Below are 17,452 nucleotides of genomic sequence, written 5' to 3'. Positions count from 1 at the left end.
TAAATATTTTGACATACTATAGTATGACTTTTTATGAATTTTTTGACATACTATACTATGACTTTTTAATGACATTTAATTAATTTTTGTCATAATATACTATGACTTTTATGAATTTTTTGACATACTATACTATGACTTTTATGAATTTTTTCAACATACTATGACTCAGTTTGAAAAGAGGGAATTAGCTCAAACGGTAGAGCGCTTGCTTAGCATGTGAGAGGTAGCGGGATCAATGCCCGCATTCTCCAGAGGACTTTAGATTCTTCTTGTTTTACAACAAGAACTTTAAATTTGGACTTTTTACAACGTATTACACTACGACTTTTTAGGAATATTTAGACATATTATACTCTGACTTTTTTATGACATTTTATGAATATTTTGTCATACTATACTATGACTTTTATGAATTTTTATGAATATTTTGACATATTATACTATGACTTTCATGATTTTTTTGTCATACTATACTATAACTTTTTATAAATATTTCGACATACTATAGTATGACTTTCTATTAATTTTTCGACATACTATACTATGACTTTTTATGACTTTCATGAATTTTCGACATATTATACTAAGACTTACTAGTACTACAACTAAATTTGGACTTCTTACGACATACTACACTACGACTTTTTAGGAATATTTAGGAACATACTATACTGTGACTTTTTAGGTTTTTCAACATACTATCCTATTACTTTTATGACTTTTTTGAGATACTATACTATGACTTTCATGATTTTTTCGTCATACTAAACTATGACTTTTTATAAATATTTCGACATACTATACTATGACTTTTAGGATTTTTTTGTCATACTAAATTATGAGTTTTTATGACATTTTATGAATTTTTGTCATACTAAACTATGACTTTTATGAATTTTTGACATGTTATACTACGACTTTTTATGAATTTTGACATACTATACTGACTTTTTATGACATTTTATGAATATTTTGTCATACTATACTATGACTTATATGATATTTGACATGTTATAATTATGACTTTTTTTGAATATTTGTCATATTATACTATGACTTTTTTTGAATATTTGTCATGTTACACTATGAAATTTATGAATTTTTTGACATACTAAACTATGATTTTTATGAATTTTTGGACATACTAAACTATGACCTTTATGAATTTTCGACACGTTATACTATGACTTTCATGACTTTTTTATCATACTATACTAAGACTTTTTATAAATATTTTGACATACTATAGTATGACTTTTTATGAATTTTTTGACATACTATACTATGACTTTTTAATACTGTTATGAAAAGGGGAATTAGCTCAAATGGTAGAGCGCTTGCTTAGCATGCAAGAGGTAGCGGGATCAATGTCCGCATTCTCCAGAGGACTTTAGATTCTTCTTGTTTTACAACAAGAACTATAAATCTGGACTTGTTACGACATACTATACTACGACTTTTTATATATATTTTGTCATACTATACTATGACTTTTATGAAATTTTGACACATTATACTATGACTTTTTTTTTAATTTGACATACTATAGTATGACTTTTTATGACTTTTTATGAATATTTTGACATATTATACTATGACTTTTATGATTTTTTGTCTTACTAAACTCTGACTTTCATGATTTTTTTGTCATACTATACTATGACTTTTTATAAATATTTTGACATACTATAGTATGACTTTCATGAATTTTCAACATATTATACTATGACTTTTTATGGAATTTTTCAACTTATACTATGACTTTTTATGAAATGTTTCGACATCTTATACTATGCCTTTTTATGACATTTTATGAATTTTTGTCATACTATACTATGACTTTTATGATTTTTTTGACATACTCTTAAATTAATTTTTATGACATTATATGAATTTTTGTCATACTATACTATGACTTATGACTTATAAAGAACGCTTGCTTAGCATGCGAGAGGTAGCAGGATCAATGCCCGCATTCTCCAGAGGACTTTAGATTCTTCTTGCTTTACAACAAGAACTATAAATCTGGACTTGTTACGACATACTACACTACAACGTTTTAAGAATATATCGACATATTATACTATGACTTTTTATGTTTTTGTCGACATACTATCCTATGACTTTTATGACTTTTTTGAGATACTATACTATGACTTTCATGATTTTTTTGTCAAACTAAACTATGACTTTTTATAAATATTTTGACATACTCTACTATGACTGTAGGAGCCATTTGTTTCCACCTTATTTGATTAGGTTGATTTAGTTATTATTTTTAGCCACTTGGGGGAGTATTGCACTGGGTGTGGTACGTCACTGGGAAGAAGGTATATTTACAGGTGCGGTAATCAATGAGAAAAGGTGTGGATGGCGGGGAACACACGGTTCTTACCGTAGCCGTGAACACGCCACAACATATCATATCAGCACTAGGTGAAATACTATTTTATGTGAAGTGACCCTTTTTTCTACTTTTATAATAAACGGGAACACCACCCAAAGACAATCAATGCTTGGACTGAAGATCTTTTTGCTACGCGTTGAGAGCACCATGCCATCCATACCGAGGCTTATAGGATAGCCTCCACAACGTAAGAACCTATTCCTCTTCGTCTGGATACGCTTCTGAACTGGACAGGAGCGTCCGGATCGTTTGGATATGGAAAGGATTGCCTGTTTCGTTGGATTGTTTACTTGTCGCGGAGCCTGGAAGCCTTAATTGAAAAACACCTGTAAGTCCTTATGTCATCCAGCGCAGACCGCAACCACGGAAATCTGGTGGGTACGCTTTCATATATTATTGTCGATAGGATTGGAAAGGAAAAACGTGGACTCATGAAGTTGAAATGAAAGACTGTTCCAGTGCTGTTGCTTCATATAATTAGCATATTTATTTGCTGTTAATTGAAAGAAATTCCGACGCTCGGAATATCTTAAAGTGCTGTTGGCGGCTTCCCTAATGTAATTGTGCCGTTTCATTGAGCACTTTGAACTGACGCGCTTAACGCACAAAGATGAGTGCAGAGGAAGAAAACTTGCCCGACAAGTCCAAGACTGCTTCTGTGGCTGTAGACGAAAATGATATTCCTGATAAGTCCAGTCCTCTTGTTAATGATTTGGGGAAGCGCACAAGAAAGTTAACCGTTAAAGGATGCGCAATTCTGTTTGAAAATCTGCAAAAAAAACGGAAATCCCAATTTATGCAAGCTAATAAAATCAAGCAAAGGATTAATGAGATTTTTTCCGGAAAAATAACCTTTCAAACTGTGTCTGATGTGAAGAAATGTCTAAGCAAATATACCATACTGTGCAATGAGGCCTTAGAAACTCAAACTGCTTTGCTGGAAATGCCTATGCCAGACTCTGAATACGACAAGCAACAAAACTGGCTCGTACAGAAAACAATGAAGAAAAATAGTTTTGAGAATGATGTGAAGCAGTGGTTGGCTGATGCAAAAAAGGACAATGAGAATATTGATGTGCTGTCTATAATAAATAATGACATAAAGCCTGACGATAGTATTTCCAATGTTTCAAGTAAAGGGTCAACACATAGAGGTCATTCTTCCATCTATTCAAAGACTTCCAGTGTTATTTCTGCACGTTTAAAGGCAAAGGCTGAAAGGGCTGCACTTTTACAGTCTACAGCTGCTTTGAAAAAAATGCATGACATTGACGCTGAAGAAGAAGCCCTTCAAATTGAAAAGGCAAAGCTGAAAAGGAAAAGGGAACAACTAGAGGTTGACACCAAGTTGGCTGTGGCTACAGCTAAATTGTCTGTGTTCGAAAATGCATGCGGTGGGGAAGATGTGGATGAGTATGAGGAGGAAAATGGAGAAGATGCCATGAATGCCTATCTTCATGCTCACTTGAAATCACAAACATTAAGTCATTTGAACACAGATCCTGTTTTGCAAATTCCTAAAACTGTCTCTTTCCACCAGGACAATTCTCTGCCATTGGCTGTACGGCCTAAAGAGAGGCCGCACAGTCTACAAGCCCAGTCTTCAGTAAGGTCTAGTAACCCTTTGTCGTCAGTGTCATATGTACCATCTTCTAACAGGTCGGAAGGGGGGGACGTCCTTGGACCTAGACCTACCAAAGCTGCACCAGCAGGTTTTCAACCGTTTATCTCACAAGGGAGTCAACCTACTCGTATGCGTGAGTCTGAAGTGCAGGGAAGCGGACCTGGACTCACCAACGCTTCAACAGCAGAATTTCAGCCGCTGATCTCACAAGGGAGTACATGTATGCAATCCCAGTCTCATCATCATTCCTCTTTTGACAATGGTGACCATTCTATTCTGTACAACCTTATGCAACAGCAAACTAACATTACTGCTCAGCTGGCTCAAAATCAAGCCTTAGCCTCTCTTCCTCCACGAGCTATCCCAGAGTTTGATGGTGATCCACTTAAATACGCTGCGTTTACTAGAGCTTTTGAGCAAGCTATTGAAAAGAAGACTACAGATAAACAAGAATGTCTGTATTACCTTGAACAATATACTAAAGGGCAGCCAAGAGAACTGGTTCGGAGTTGCTATAACATGGCTCCTGGTCATGGCTATGAGAGAGCAAAGAATCTTTTGAAAGAATATTTTGGAAATGAAATGAAAATTGCTGTAGCTTATATGGAGAAAGCTATGGAGTGGCCAATGATGAAGGCAGATGACATTAATGCTTTGCAGTCTTTTTCAATCTTTTTAAGGGACTGTTGCAATGTCATGGAAGACTTACAGCATATGGAGGAGATGAACGTGCCATCCAATCTTCGCCTGATAATGATGAAATTGCCATATAAACTGAGGGAAAAATGGAGGTCTGTCGCCTGGGAGCTACAGGAGCGCCGTGGTTACAGAGCTATGTTCCCAGATTTTGTGGCCTTCATTGAACGTCAGGTAAAGATTCTGTCTGATCCTCTCTTTGGTGACCTACAGGGTATGCAACCAGACCCTTCCTCTAAACTCAAGAGCAGATATACTGGAAGAGGCCAAGCTACTGTTGCTGCCATTAATACTGCTGTGGGACCAACTACATCATCAGCTTGGCACCAACAACACAAGGGACCACCTTCACAGAGGAGCAACGAAGAGTTGTGCTGTGTGTGTAGGAGCCAGCATTCAGTGGAGAAATGTTCACAGCTTGATGAGATGACACACAGGGAGAAAATGGATGCTTTGAAAGTAGGCAAAGTGTGTTTTAGCTGTCTGAGGAGAGGTCATATCAGCAGGGAATGTAACAAGCCTTTGACATGTGATATATGCAAACACAAACATCCGACTGTCCTACATATTGGACCTAAAACACAGGAAGTGTCAGTCAATAATGCACTTGTGTCATTGGAGACATGTGGCCATACTGGGGCCGGAAGTGATGACTATGTTCTCTCTATTGTGCCTGTACAGGTGAAGGCCAAGTCCGGGAGCATGATTGTTAACACCTATGCTTTTCTAGACCCTGGAAGTTCAGCTTCTTTCTGTACCCAACATCTCATGAGAAAACTGAATCTTTCAGGAGTGAAGACTAGCATTCTTCTTCGTACCCTTGGCCGAGAGAGGCTTGTAGACACATTCTTGCTTAGTGATCTTGAGGTTTCTGGCTTGGATGAAGAAAACTTCCTGGACTTACCTGAAGTCTATACTCAGAGGACCATGCCTGTGAGCAGAAATAACATTCCCACTCAACAGGACTTGGAGGGATGGAAATACCTTGACAGCATTAAAATTCCCAGTCTTGAGGCAGAGGTGGAATTGCTGATAGGCACCAATGTGCCGAAGCTTATGGAACCATGGGAAATATAAATAGTCAAGGTGAAGGACCATATGCTGTCAGGACTTTACTGGGGTGGGTTGTGAATGGTCCGCTGAGAGGTGGTGAACCGCGCAAAAAGTAATTTTGGCCATCCTGCTGTCACTGCTAATAGGATTTCAGTTGCCAAGTTACAGGACTTATTGGTTGCCCAATACAATCAGGATTTCAATGAGAAATCAGATGATGTGTGCCTTTCCAGAGATGATCAAAGGGCGAGCACTGTTGAAACAGCTCTTGGTCTTCATTGGTGCATAGACACAGACGTTCTGACCTTTAGGATGGCCACGGAAGAGCGTCCACATACAAGACGTGGCATATTGTCTGTGGTGTCGTCTATCTATGACCCTTTCGGTTTTCTGGCACCATTTACTTTACCGGTGAAAAGGATGCTGCAGGAGATGTGCAGGCTGAACATCGGCTGGGATGCCTACATACCTCGTGTCTTCTCGGAGCAGTGGTCCAAATGGCTGGCTAATCTCCATCTTATCGCTGAGCTCACAGTGGACCGGTGCATCAAGCCAAAGGATTTTGGAACATCTACTTACCTGCAGTTGCATCACTTTTCTGATGCTAGTGAGTATGGGCTATGGAACGGCATCATACCTCAGGATGGAGAATGAGAGAACAATGTCAGCATTGCCTTTATCTTGGGCAAGGCCAGGGTTGCTCCTTTAAAGCAAACAACAATCCCTCGTCTGGAGTTGACTGCTGCTGTCTTGGCTGCCCGTTGGACAGGATGCTGAAGAGGGAACTACAGCTTGATCTACACCCATCAGTATTCTGGACAGGCAGTACAACTGTTTTAAAGTATATTGGAATGCGACCAGGAGTTTCACACGTTTGTGGCCAACAGGTGGCTGTTATTAGAAATGAAACAGATGTTAAACAGTGGAGACATATTGGCACAAGACTGTATCCAGACAAGATGGGCTTTGTCCGCTCAGTTCAGTTGAAGACAAAAACTGGGCAGCTGGACCGGCCTGTAACGAAGATCTGTCTCTTGGTGGAAGCTGAAGCAGTATAGATGACCTGATCACAGATTTTCTTGGCTCAAGAAAAGATGTAATTTAGATTAGCTCTGCACAAATGGCTCATTTAGTTTAACCTAGGTAATTTGGGTAATTGTGGTTAAAGTAAATATTCACAATTATGGGGCCGGTGTGTAGGAGCCATTTGTTTCCACCTTATTTGATTAGGTTGATTTAGTTATTATTTTTAGCCACTTGGGGGAGTATTGCACTGGGTGTGGTACGTCACTGGGAAGAAGGTATATTTACAGGTGCGGTAATCAATGAGAAAAGGTGTGGATGGCGGGGAACACACGGTTCTTACCGTAGCCGTGAACACGCCACAACATATCATATCAGCACTAGGTGAAATACTATTTTATGTGAAGTGACCCTTTTTTCTACTTTTATAATAAACGGGAACACCACCCAAAGACAATCAATGCTTGGACTGAAGATCTTTTTGCTACGCGTTGAGAGCACCATGCCATCCATACCGAGGCTTATAGGATAGCCTCCACAATGACTTTTTATGATTTTGTTGTTATACTAAACTCTGACTTTTTATTACATTTTATGAATATTTTGTCATACTATACTATGACTTTTATGAATTTTTAACATGTTATACTATGACTTTTTTTGAATATTTGTCATATTATACTATGACTTTTATGAATTTTTTGACATACTAAACTATGACTTTTATGAATTTTCGACACGTTATCCTATGACTTTTTATGAATATTTTGACGTACTATACTATGAGTTACTACGAGGCTTTGAAGGCAAGGCAAGGCAGCTTTATTTGTATAGCACATTTCAGCAACAGGGCAATTCAAAGTGCTTTACACAAAATCATTAAAACAGATAAAACACAAGTACAAACAGTTAAAAATCATAAGCATTAAAAATCAATAAGACACATGAATTAAAAACAAAATAGAAACATTAGGACACATAAAACACAAGAATAAAAGTTACAGTGCAGCATAAGAAAGAAATGAGCATTAATTTAAAGAATTGAAGACTAAAATTAATTTGTGGATAAAAATATATTTCAAACTGAATCATTGTTTTTTTTTACACACACACGCGCACACGCACATGCACACACACTATGAATAAACCTCAGATAGTACAACCTGTTTTATTAGGAAGTGGTTTTGCACTCTTTCAAAATAAAACATTCATGCAACAAAACTTAAATAAGGTGCTCAGGTTTTAAAACGGACGCAAACAGAAAAATAAAAACAAAACTGAGTTCTTCTGTTCTCCAACAAGAAATAAGGACGAATAAAAGGATCTGTCTCTGTCTTCATGATGTTGGGTTGGTCCTCTGATCTGTCCCCGTCTTCTCCAGACGGATCTGTCCTTGTCTTCTCCCACGGATCTGTCCCCGTCTTTTCCCTCTGATCTGTCCCCATCTTTTCCCTCTGATCTGTCCCCGTCTTTTCCCTCTGATCTGTCCCCGTCTTCTCCCTCTGATCTGTGCCCGTCTTCTCCCTCTGATCTGTCCCCGTCTTCTCCCTCTGATATGTCCCCGTCTTCTCCCTCTGATATGTCCTCGTTTTCTCCCTCTGATATGTCCCCGTTTTCTCTCCCTTATATGTCCCCGTCTTTTCCCTCTGATATGTCCCCGTCTTTTCCCTCTGATATGTCCCCGTCTTCTCCCTCTGAAATGTCCCCGCCTTTTCCCTCTGATATGTCCCCGTCTTCTCCCACGGATCTGTCCCTGTCTTCTCCCTCTGATATGTCCCCGTCTTTTCCCTCTGATCTGTCCCTGTCTTCTCCCTCTGATCTGTCCCCGTCTTCTGCCACCGATCGGTCCCCGTCTTCTCCCTCTGATATGTCCCCGTCTTCTCCCACGGATCTGTCCCTGTCTTCTCCCTCTGATATGTCCCCGTCTTTTCCCTATGATCTGTCGCCATCTTCTCCCTCTGATCTGTTCCCGTCTTCTACCACCGATCTGTCCTTGTCTTCTCCCTCTGATTTTCCTTCTTAAATCTTCGTGGGTTTTTCCCAAAATTTTTAAAGCCTTTTTTTTACACGTCACTTTTCATATTTACACAAGGAAACTCACATCTACAAAGATGAATTGGACAGATGTGACTCCCTGATGGTCTAGTGGCTAGGATTCGGTGCTCTCACCGCCGCGGCCCGGGTTCAATTCCCGGTCAGGGAATGGTCAGGACTTGACAGATACAGGTGTGACATTTGAAAGAATATGTTCCTGGACTTACTTTTGGTTGATTTAGATTTGTCAGATTCTTCCTCATTAGTTTAATGCTAGAACCCCAACACTTTTAAAGAGTACCATTTCCTTTAAATTAGACTCTGCTGAAACTGGTCCCGGATTGGAAACCGGGCAGAAAACATGTTTGTTTTTTATTTTAATTTTTAACACTGAGTGATACAATTAAATGGTTCAGTCGAGTCATCAGTGAGCCGGACAACATTTGGCACTATGTCAGCAAGAAGAAACAACATAGATAGAGAAAGAGTACAGGTTTCATTGTCTTCACTCATGCACATACATGTTTTAATTCAAATGTTTACATAACTCTTTTAGCCTCATTTGTTGTTTTTGTGGATTCCTGGATCCTGAGGTAGGTGATCCTACGTCACGGTAAAGCTCTCTTTGACAGCAGGAACATGCTCAATTCTTATGTAAAAGTTTTGTCTTTCTTGGTCTATACCCAATTTAATACTGTTTTCCTATAACAACGCATATCTGTTGTTATATTTAGGCCACGTATCCACACTACTCCAGCATTTCTGCAACACCTACACAAAGACATCTGGAAACGTTACTCACAAAGCTTAGGTTTGAAAAAGGGTTGAGTTGTAGTCTGTACAGACAGACGGGTAGTTTTGCTGACCTCCCTATAGAAATGTTTAAAAGGATATTCTCCCTTGTTACTGGTTGAACAATGCTGAAATGTTTTCTAAGTCATTCTTATTACTGTAACTTTAGCATTGACTTGACTGTTGAATTCAGTAAGTGCTACTTGTTGGGGCAGTTGAACATGACAATGCTACAGACTAACTGAAGATGGATGTCATTGTAATCACATTCAGATCATCTCAAATGGAGACACTGATGATTATTGGGTTCATAAGGGCTTCTCTTTGGGGTTGTCCCAGTAGTGAGTTCATCATCAGACATAGCTCTGAACAAATGCAGAAACAAGTAGGAAGTAAGCAGAAAGGTTATTTGCCCAACCGGATTTGATAAAACATTAGATCTCTGTTACAAAATAGCTCTTGTACAAATAAGGGAGCATATCAATCAATCAAACTTCATCCACAACTATCCACAGACTATGATTGGCACTTTGTCCATGTCTGGTATTACTAACCAATTAAAATGTTTATGAACATTCATGCAAACAGGTATAGGGCTGTGTTTCAGGTTGTTGTGGCCGAGTGGTTAAGGCGATGGACTAGAAATCCATTGGGGTCTCCCTGCGCAGGTTCGAATTCTGCCGACAACGAGAGGCTTTCTTTAAGAGCGGTAGAAAACCAACAACATGTGACATTACACCAAATTGCAGATGTACCTTCATGAATAATATTGTGTTATCTCATAACTACTGGAAGACACCAGCCCCCAGCAATGTATTTCTTAGCATTTATTTTCAGTCTGTGTTACAAGATTTGCAGTAAACGTTGTATTGTCCAGCAGAAAGGCAACAGATATGTTACTTTTTGACTATGAATTATATCATGGCAGTGCAAGCATTTAGCCCTGGTTTGATTTCCAGCCACTGCCGTTGCATTTACAGGTTTTACTTTACTTTAAACGTACATGTTTCTATTTACAGTATTTATTAACTGTAGTGTAATGTATTTATTGTTTTATGCTCCAGTTTTAATGGGTGTTACAGCAGGTATGAGCACTGTAGTTTCTATTTTTATGGAAGAAATTAACTTAACAAACTATTAAGTTAATTCTTCGGCCAGCGGAGACATTTCACTTCAGACACTAGCAGCATCAGACGCTATGTTAAACATCAACAGATTGGAAATTCATTTACTGCTGGTACAAAGCACAGGGATTAGCAGAGGATGGTTTTGATCCATCGACCTCTGGGTTATGGGCCCAGCACGCTTCCGCTGCGCCACTCTGCTCTGCTGTTTGTGCAGGGGCTGGAAAAACAAGCCGAAATATGTCGGTCAAAGGCAGAAAGGAACTGTTCACTTGTGGCCATTAACGACAAAAAGACAAACTTGAAGAATAAAAAAAAATATTATGCATTGTCATGTTTCCTGTATTGAGTATCATTGTCAAACATAACACCATACCTTTTGACAGCGATAAGTACCCTACTAACACAGAACGTTAGGGAACGTTAGTTTTTGGTTCTCTAAAGGTTAGTTTGAACCAAACGCTAACGTTTAGAGAACGTTCCCTCCTGGTTATAACATTCCCTGCTGGGATTTGGACCCGGGATCTCCTGTTTACAAGACAGGCACTTTAACCACTAAGCTACAGTGCCTTCTACAGATAAGTCTGTCTTGCAAGAATACAATGAGCTAATGAACACGGTTGCTTCCATCCATCCATCTTCGTCCAGCAGCTGGTCACAAAGGTCATTAACCACTCACTCCAGGCTGGCCATGTTTCATGGAAAGCCATGAAAAGCTTAAAATACAGTCTTAATTTAGTCCTCCTCAACAGTCAACATAGCGTTTGCTGTGTGGCGTGTCTGTTTTTATTTCTCTCATGTTAACAGTATTGACCAATACGGTAGGCATTCTAACCTCAGCTGGCACGCTCACGCCATGCAGGCAGTGTGCAGGAGCCCTAAGCTTCCAAGGTAAGACTAAAGGAATTCATGATAATAAAAACTTTATAATCTTCACACTAAAGTTGCAAAAACACCTCCAACAAAAGGCTTTAATTTGCTTTACATGGACACATGTAATGTTATGGTACAAAACAACACCACATGTCACTTAAGTGCTTTAGAAACATCAAGCATTAACTTAGTTGCACACGTTTAGTATTGGCAAACATATAGAAACAATTCATTAAGTGTGAACCAGGCACTGCTGGGATTTGGACCCAGGATCTCCTGTTTACGAGACAGGCACTTTAACCACTAAGCTACAGCGCCTCCTGCAGCGAAGTCCGTCTTGCAAGCATACAATGAGCTAGAGAAAAGGGTTCCCTCCATCCATCCATCTTTGTCCAGCAGCTCCAGCAGGGGACCCCAAACTGCCCTTTGCCGAGCCACATAAACCAGCTCCGACTGGGGGATCCTGAGGCGTTCCCAGGCCAGGTTGGAGATGTACTCTCTCCACCTAGTCTGGGTCTTCCCCGAGGCCTCCTCCCAGCTGGATGTGCCTGGACCAGCTCTCTACGGAGGCCCCAGGAGGCATCCTTACCAGATGACCCAACCACCTCAGTGTTTACACCGAGTACCTCCATAATGGCCATGCATCCGTGTTCATCCCCAGAGGTGCTGTGGCTTAGTTAGTTAAAGTGCCTGTCTAGTCAGCAGAAGTTCCTGGGTTCAAATCCCGGCAGCACCTTGTTGTTGCAGAGATTACCTATACTTCTTTTTAAGTTGCCTGCCAATCAGATGTGTTGTGGGCGGGGCATTAAGTCTGACTCAGTGTGAGTGAAATGGAGCAGTTGACTGACACAGAACTGTAGTGGAGTCAAAGTAGCGCATTTATTAATTAATTTCATTAGTTATCAGGCAAATAGAACACCTTGTGGGCATGTTATTGGTGTTTCTGTGTAAATGTAACATGCCATTTTCATTTACTACCATGGTACTTTCACAGGGATTGGGTTGACATGATGATGACGCGCCAAAAGAGGTAATCTCTCCAACAACAAGGTGTTGCTGGGATTTGAACCCAGGATCTCCTGTTTACTAGACAGGCACTTTAACCAACTAAGCCACAGCACCTCCACAAGTACATACACTGTTAAGTCTAAATTTGTCTTTTACCTTATATAAGCTAAACATACAGTATACTGACAGGTAGTATTGGGAGTAACGGCTTAGCTCGCCTAGGCTTGGCGGATCAATCCTATCCAGTCAGTCTGCAGAAGAGGTAGAAGTACCTGGCAGGTCTCTCCCTTCAGTAGTTTGAGAACGCCAGCCCACTCCTTCTCATTGGTGCTGATCATCCACATCTCACCCCCATAGAGCCAGTGAAGTTCGGTCCACCAGATGGACCGCTCACCATTCGAACCAGACGGGGGAACGTTTCATGGCCCAGCACGGATCGTAGAGCAACAGCTACGGCCGCAACCTTCTGACGTCCACTGTTCCTTCCAACATGGAGCTCTTCCAGATTGTTGAGAATCTCTAGCAGCTGGATGTGCTGCCATACAAAAATGAGAAAGTGGTAACCAGGTCAAGACAAGACCAGGAGGCAGTAAGTCTGCTTGAAGAGAAGACTACGGGTGTGGAGGTGGACAGAATACTCCGCTATGCTGTAACAGTTTCCATAACTCACCTGGCAAGGAAAAAGTACAACGCATAAAAACTAAGGTAATGGGTTGATCTCTGATATCTATCGGCTGTAATCTAGTCCTGCCTACTTTATTTACACAACCCCAGAATACACTCAACCGTAAAAACACCCTAATTGCCTCTAATTTAACTCAATAAACATGCCAATAAAATTAAAAGAAGACCATAGAATATAAGTGTAACTGCTTAACTGTGTAACTAATTAAACAGGATGCACCATCTTCGTCCCCATCCCTTTCTGCGACGGTCCCCTGTTGGTGCGTGGCAGCCATATTTGATAAGACTGGCCGAGCAACCAAAAGAGCAAATGTGAAGTAGGTACGGGAATGTACTGTTGAAAGTCGGTTTGCAAATGTGTGCTGATGACTGTGTAACCCTTGCAAGCGACTTATCTTACCACCCCCCCTAAGCTACACCACCACAACAAACAGCAAAAAACAAAACAAAAACAATATCCCCAATATCGAACCTACACCTCCAGTGGAGACTGTGACCTGAACGCAGCACCTTGAACGGCTCAGCCATCCTGACTGAATATTCCAAGTCCAACAAAATGTCCACCTGTGTCCAGACATGTCCCAACTAGATGGGAAAGAGACTGACATTTGGGTCAACATTGTGGAAATATCCTCAATATGTTCAACTTAGTCTAAATTTGGAGGTCTTTTAAGTTAACATAAAGTACAGGTCACAGCTCAACATGCCACCACCAACATACTGTTTTCAGTCAAACAGCCAAGAATATTTTACCCGTTAGCCTAGATGTGGACAGTGTAGAGGTTGATTTTTTTATTTCAACAGTACTCTGGCTTAAAACCAGGTTCCACCGAGACTTGAACTCAGATCACTGGATTCAAAGTCCAGAGTGCTTACCATTACACCATGGAACCACTGTTCTAAAAGGCAACATTGGTTTGCCAGGCAGCTTCTTCCATATTATTAACACTTATGCTATTGAAGGCACACAACAATTACTGGCTAATTTAAGTCATTTAGTAAGCTAAGCGTTCACACAGGATGTGGAACAAGAAAAGTCAAGAATAGGTTTTAAAGGACTTGCCACAAACAATGAATACAGCAGTAGATAGGTCTACTGTGTACACATGGTAACTTTACATGGGTTGATAATGCAGATGCTCACAAAAGGTGCGGCTGTACTTTCAATTCAGTATCTTGCGCAAATTAATGTGCACTACAATGTAGAGAATAGCTGAGTTCAAGCTTCCCAATACCATGTCTCTGAAATCAGTTCTAGAAGGAAACAATTCATGTAAGAAGTGGGATTTGAATCCAAGCCCCCAGTGGAGACTGCGACCTAAACGCAGCGCCTTGGAACGCTCAGCCATCCTATCTTTATCTTGTTTATCCTTATCTTCTTTAATAGTTTTTTAAATAAATTAATTCATAAAAAATAAGACTAACGTGATTATTTTTAATGTTATATTAATAAATAATAATAAGTCCTCCGCTCTACCAACTGAGCTATTGAAGGGCAACAATGTTTATGAACGCACTTCCCATTCTTGTGAATGTGATAACACAGGAGCCCCTGGAGGGAATTTCGGAATCATCAGAGGCTGTAGCTCAGTGATAGAGCGCACTTCACAGTCTCAATGCCCAGATGTATTACAAGATTTGAAGTGAACATTGTATTGTCCAGTGATGGTGGTATAGTGGTGAGCATAGCTGCCTTCCAAGCAGTTGACCTGGGTTTGATTCCCAGCCATCGCAGTAGCTTTCTTTGAGTGATGTTACTTGCTTTTTTTAACAAGAAGTCAGCAGAAAGGTTACTTGTCCAACCTGGTTTGATAAAACATTAGATCTCTTTGGGCTGCATGATTATGGCCAAAGTGATAATCACGATTATTTTGATCAATATGGAGATCACGATTAATTATCACAATTATTTTTGATTTTCTACTCCAAAGTGCTGGAAAGGAAGGTTTCACCAATTGTTTAACCTCAGGTTGACAAGGAACAATCTCAGCAAGGTAATTGATGGATGATTCTAGTTACTTCACCAGTTCAGCCCAAATGACACAGCTGCAAGACATCACCTTAGTTGGCTTCCAGCTATGTAATAGATGCAAATGGCAGTGGTGGGATTTGAACCCACGCCTCCAGAGAGACTGGCGCCTTAATCCAGCGCTTTAGACCACTCGGCCACACTACCTACAAATAACAGGCAACTTGGCGGAGGATTGGCTGAAGCTTCCTTTCCACCACCTTGGAGTAGACCAGGGAGGCTGAGCAGAGTGATACGCAAGTAGCAAGGTCTACAAAATGTTAAACTTTGCCACCCGTAAGCTGTTAGAACCTTTGTTGCCACCTTCCCTCAAAATGTGAATCACAGAATTTTCCATCCCTTGAGCCCAAACAGCAGAGCAGAGTGGCGCAGCGGAAGCGTGCTGGGCCCATAACCCAGAGGTCGATGGATCGAAACCATCCTCTGCTAAATCTCATCATTTGTATCAGCACTAAGTCTATTTCCAGTCTGTGGATGTTTAGCAAAGCAAGTGTCTGGGATGTAAGGTTTCCATCTGCTGAAGAGTAAACCTAATAGCATGTCCAGTTTATTTCATCTATGAAAATGGAAACTACAGTGCTCATAACTGCTGTAACACCTCTAAAAACTGGAGCATAATACTATAAACATTCTACAGTTTAAGTACATAAATACAGTAAAATAAAGACTGTAAAACATGTGCATTTAAAGTGCTTGTTGTGCTGTCTGATAGTCTGAGGTATAAAAGAAAGAGCACACCGCTTAGTTTGTGTAACAGGAGGTCTTAGTCTAACCACTACGTTCTCTAGACCCTACCAGTCAGATTACCACAGGAGGTATCTGTTTCAGCTCTTTTAAAGACTCTACCATAATACCTGCTGGAGATGCCAGTGCCTCATACATGAAAGCATGAGCCTACACACTGAGCTACTCCCCTGAAGATTTTCAGTTTTTTAAAACTGTTTTCTGAGATTGACTTAGACTTAGTCTTTATGTAATCCTTTTACTTACTTAGGGTGCTTTAGGTAACTGCCTTCCAAGCACTTGACCTGGTTTTGATTCCCAGCCTTTGCAGTAGTTTTGTTGTTGATATTGATTACTTACTCTATTTGTCAAGAGTAAACCAGAAAGGTTCTTGCCCCAACCTGGTTTAATACAATATGATCTCTGTTATGGTACAAATAAGGGCGTATATCAATCAATCAAGCTTCCTCCATAAAGATCCACAGACTGAGGCAGTCTACTCAATTTGCACTTCTACTCCTTACATTTTACGAAATTGGGCTTGTTACTTTAGTTTTGTACTAAACGTCGTATATCAGGTGTGATTGTGGAAGAGAAAAGAGCAAGAGACTAGTTTGTCCGGAGGATAATCAACTGAGATTTGTTGCGTCTTTGAGAACTGTAAGTCCTAGAACTGATGTTTGTCAGTTCATTTAAGCCTGTTGTGTATTGGTCTGTAGTTCTGGCAAATTTAAAAGTTAGCTTGTTTTGTGTTCTTCACTTGTTAACTAGGTTACACCTGTTAGCTTGCTTATAACCTGCCTGATTCGATATAATGGCCATTGTTTAAATGTCCTTGCTCATTAAGATAATGTAATTGATATTGGTTTATTGTTATTATTTACTAGCATATATGATTCCTATGCCTTGTGTATGGTAGCCTTTACAATGTTATGTATTTCTTTTTATTACCACACCATAGCAGAGCCCCCCCCCCCATGTATCCCGGATGCTTGATTGTAATAATGCTTCAACAAAGAGAAGTTGTCTCTGTTCATGTTTTAACAGACAGCCATAAAGCAACTGCTTGTGGCTTAAAGATCGAGCTACCGCTCATAAAACCCCGACCAGGCGCAGTCTCTGTGGCGCAATAGGTCAGCGCAGTCGCTGTTTAGCCGAAAGAAGGTGGTTCAAGTCCACCCAGGGACGTTTGTCGCTTAAATTATCCTGGAGAGAGACAATCTGGTCTTTACCTTCTGCAGACGACCCATAGAGCAGCACAAAGATAACCCAAGTGGTCTTATGTCTATTAGAAGGTACAGTTCTGCAACCATATACATATTAATCTTTGCAGTCATTGGTATGCAGGTCACTTGATGTAATACAAGCAAACATATAAG

At 40.1% G+C, this 17,452-nt stretch overlaps 6 non-coding genes across 6 annotated transcripts; 2 read left to right on the top strand and 4 right to left on the bottom strand.

The window, feature by feature from the left end:
* The first annotated feature begins 8,937 nt into the window (after positions 1–8,937).
* trnae-cuc (transfer RNA glutamic acid (anticodon CUC)) lies at positions 8,938–9,009 on the top strand. Its single transcript has one exon. It is a non-coding gene; the product is annotated as a tRNA-Glu (tRNA).
* A 2,865-nt stretch (positions 9,010–11,874) lies between these two features.
* On the bottom strand, positions 11,875–11,947 carry trnat-cgu (transfer RNA threonine (anticodon CGU)). The gene has a single exon. It is a non-coding gene; the product is annotated as a tRNA-Thr (tRNA).
* Positions 11,948–12,677: 730 nt separating this feature from the next.
* On the bottom strand, positions 12,678–12,751 carry trnat-agu (transfer RNA threonine (anticodon AGU)). Its single transcript has one exon. It is a non-coding gene; the product is annotated as a tRNA-Thr (tRNA).
* A 1,391-nt stretch (positions 12,752–14,142) lies between these two features.
* On the bottom strand, positions 14,143–14,214 carry trnaq-uug (transfer RNA glutamine (anticodon UUG)). The gene has a single exon. It is a non-coding gene; the product is annotated as a tRNA-Gln (tRNA).
* A 1,201-nt stretch (positions 14,215–15,415) lies between these two features.
* trnal-aag (transfer RNA leucine (anticodon AAG)) lies at positions 15,416–15,497 on the bottom strand. Its single transcript has one exon. It is a non-coding gene; the product is annotated as a tRNA-Leu (tRNA).
* A 210-nt stretch (positions 15,498–15,707) lies between these two features.
* trnam-cau (transfer RNA methionine (anticodon CAU)) lies at positions 15,708–15,779 on the top strand. Its single transcript has one exon. It is a non-coding gene; the product is annotated as a tRNA-Met (tRNA).
* The last annotated feature ends 1,673 nt before the right edge of the window (positions 15,780–17,452 follow it).

Source organism: Etheostoma spectabile, unplaced genomic scaffold (genome assembly GCF_008692095.1).
Source record: "Etheostoma spectabile isolate EspeVRDwgs_2016 unplaced genomic scaffold, UIUC_Espe_1.0 scaffold00006098, whole genome shotgun sequence".
NCBI lineage: Eukaryota > Metazoa > Chordata > Actinopteri > Perciformes > Percidae > Etheostoma > Etheostoma spectabile.
Note: the sequence above shows the minus strand (reverse complement) of the source record. Positions and strands in the feature narration are given on the sequence as shown.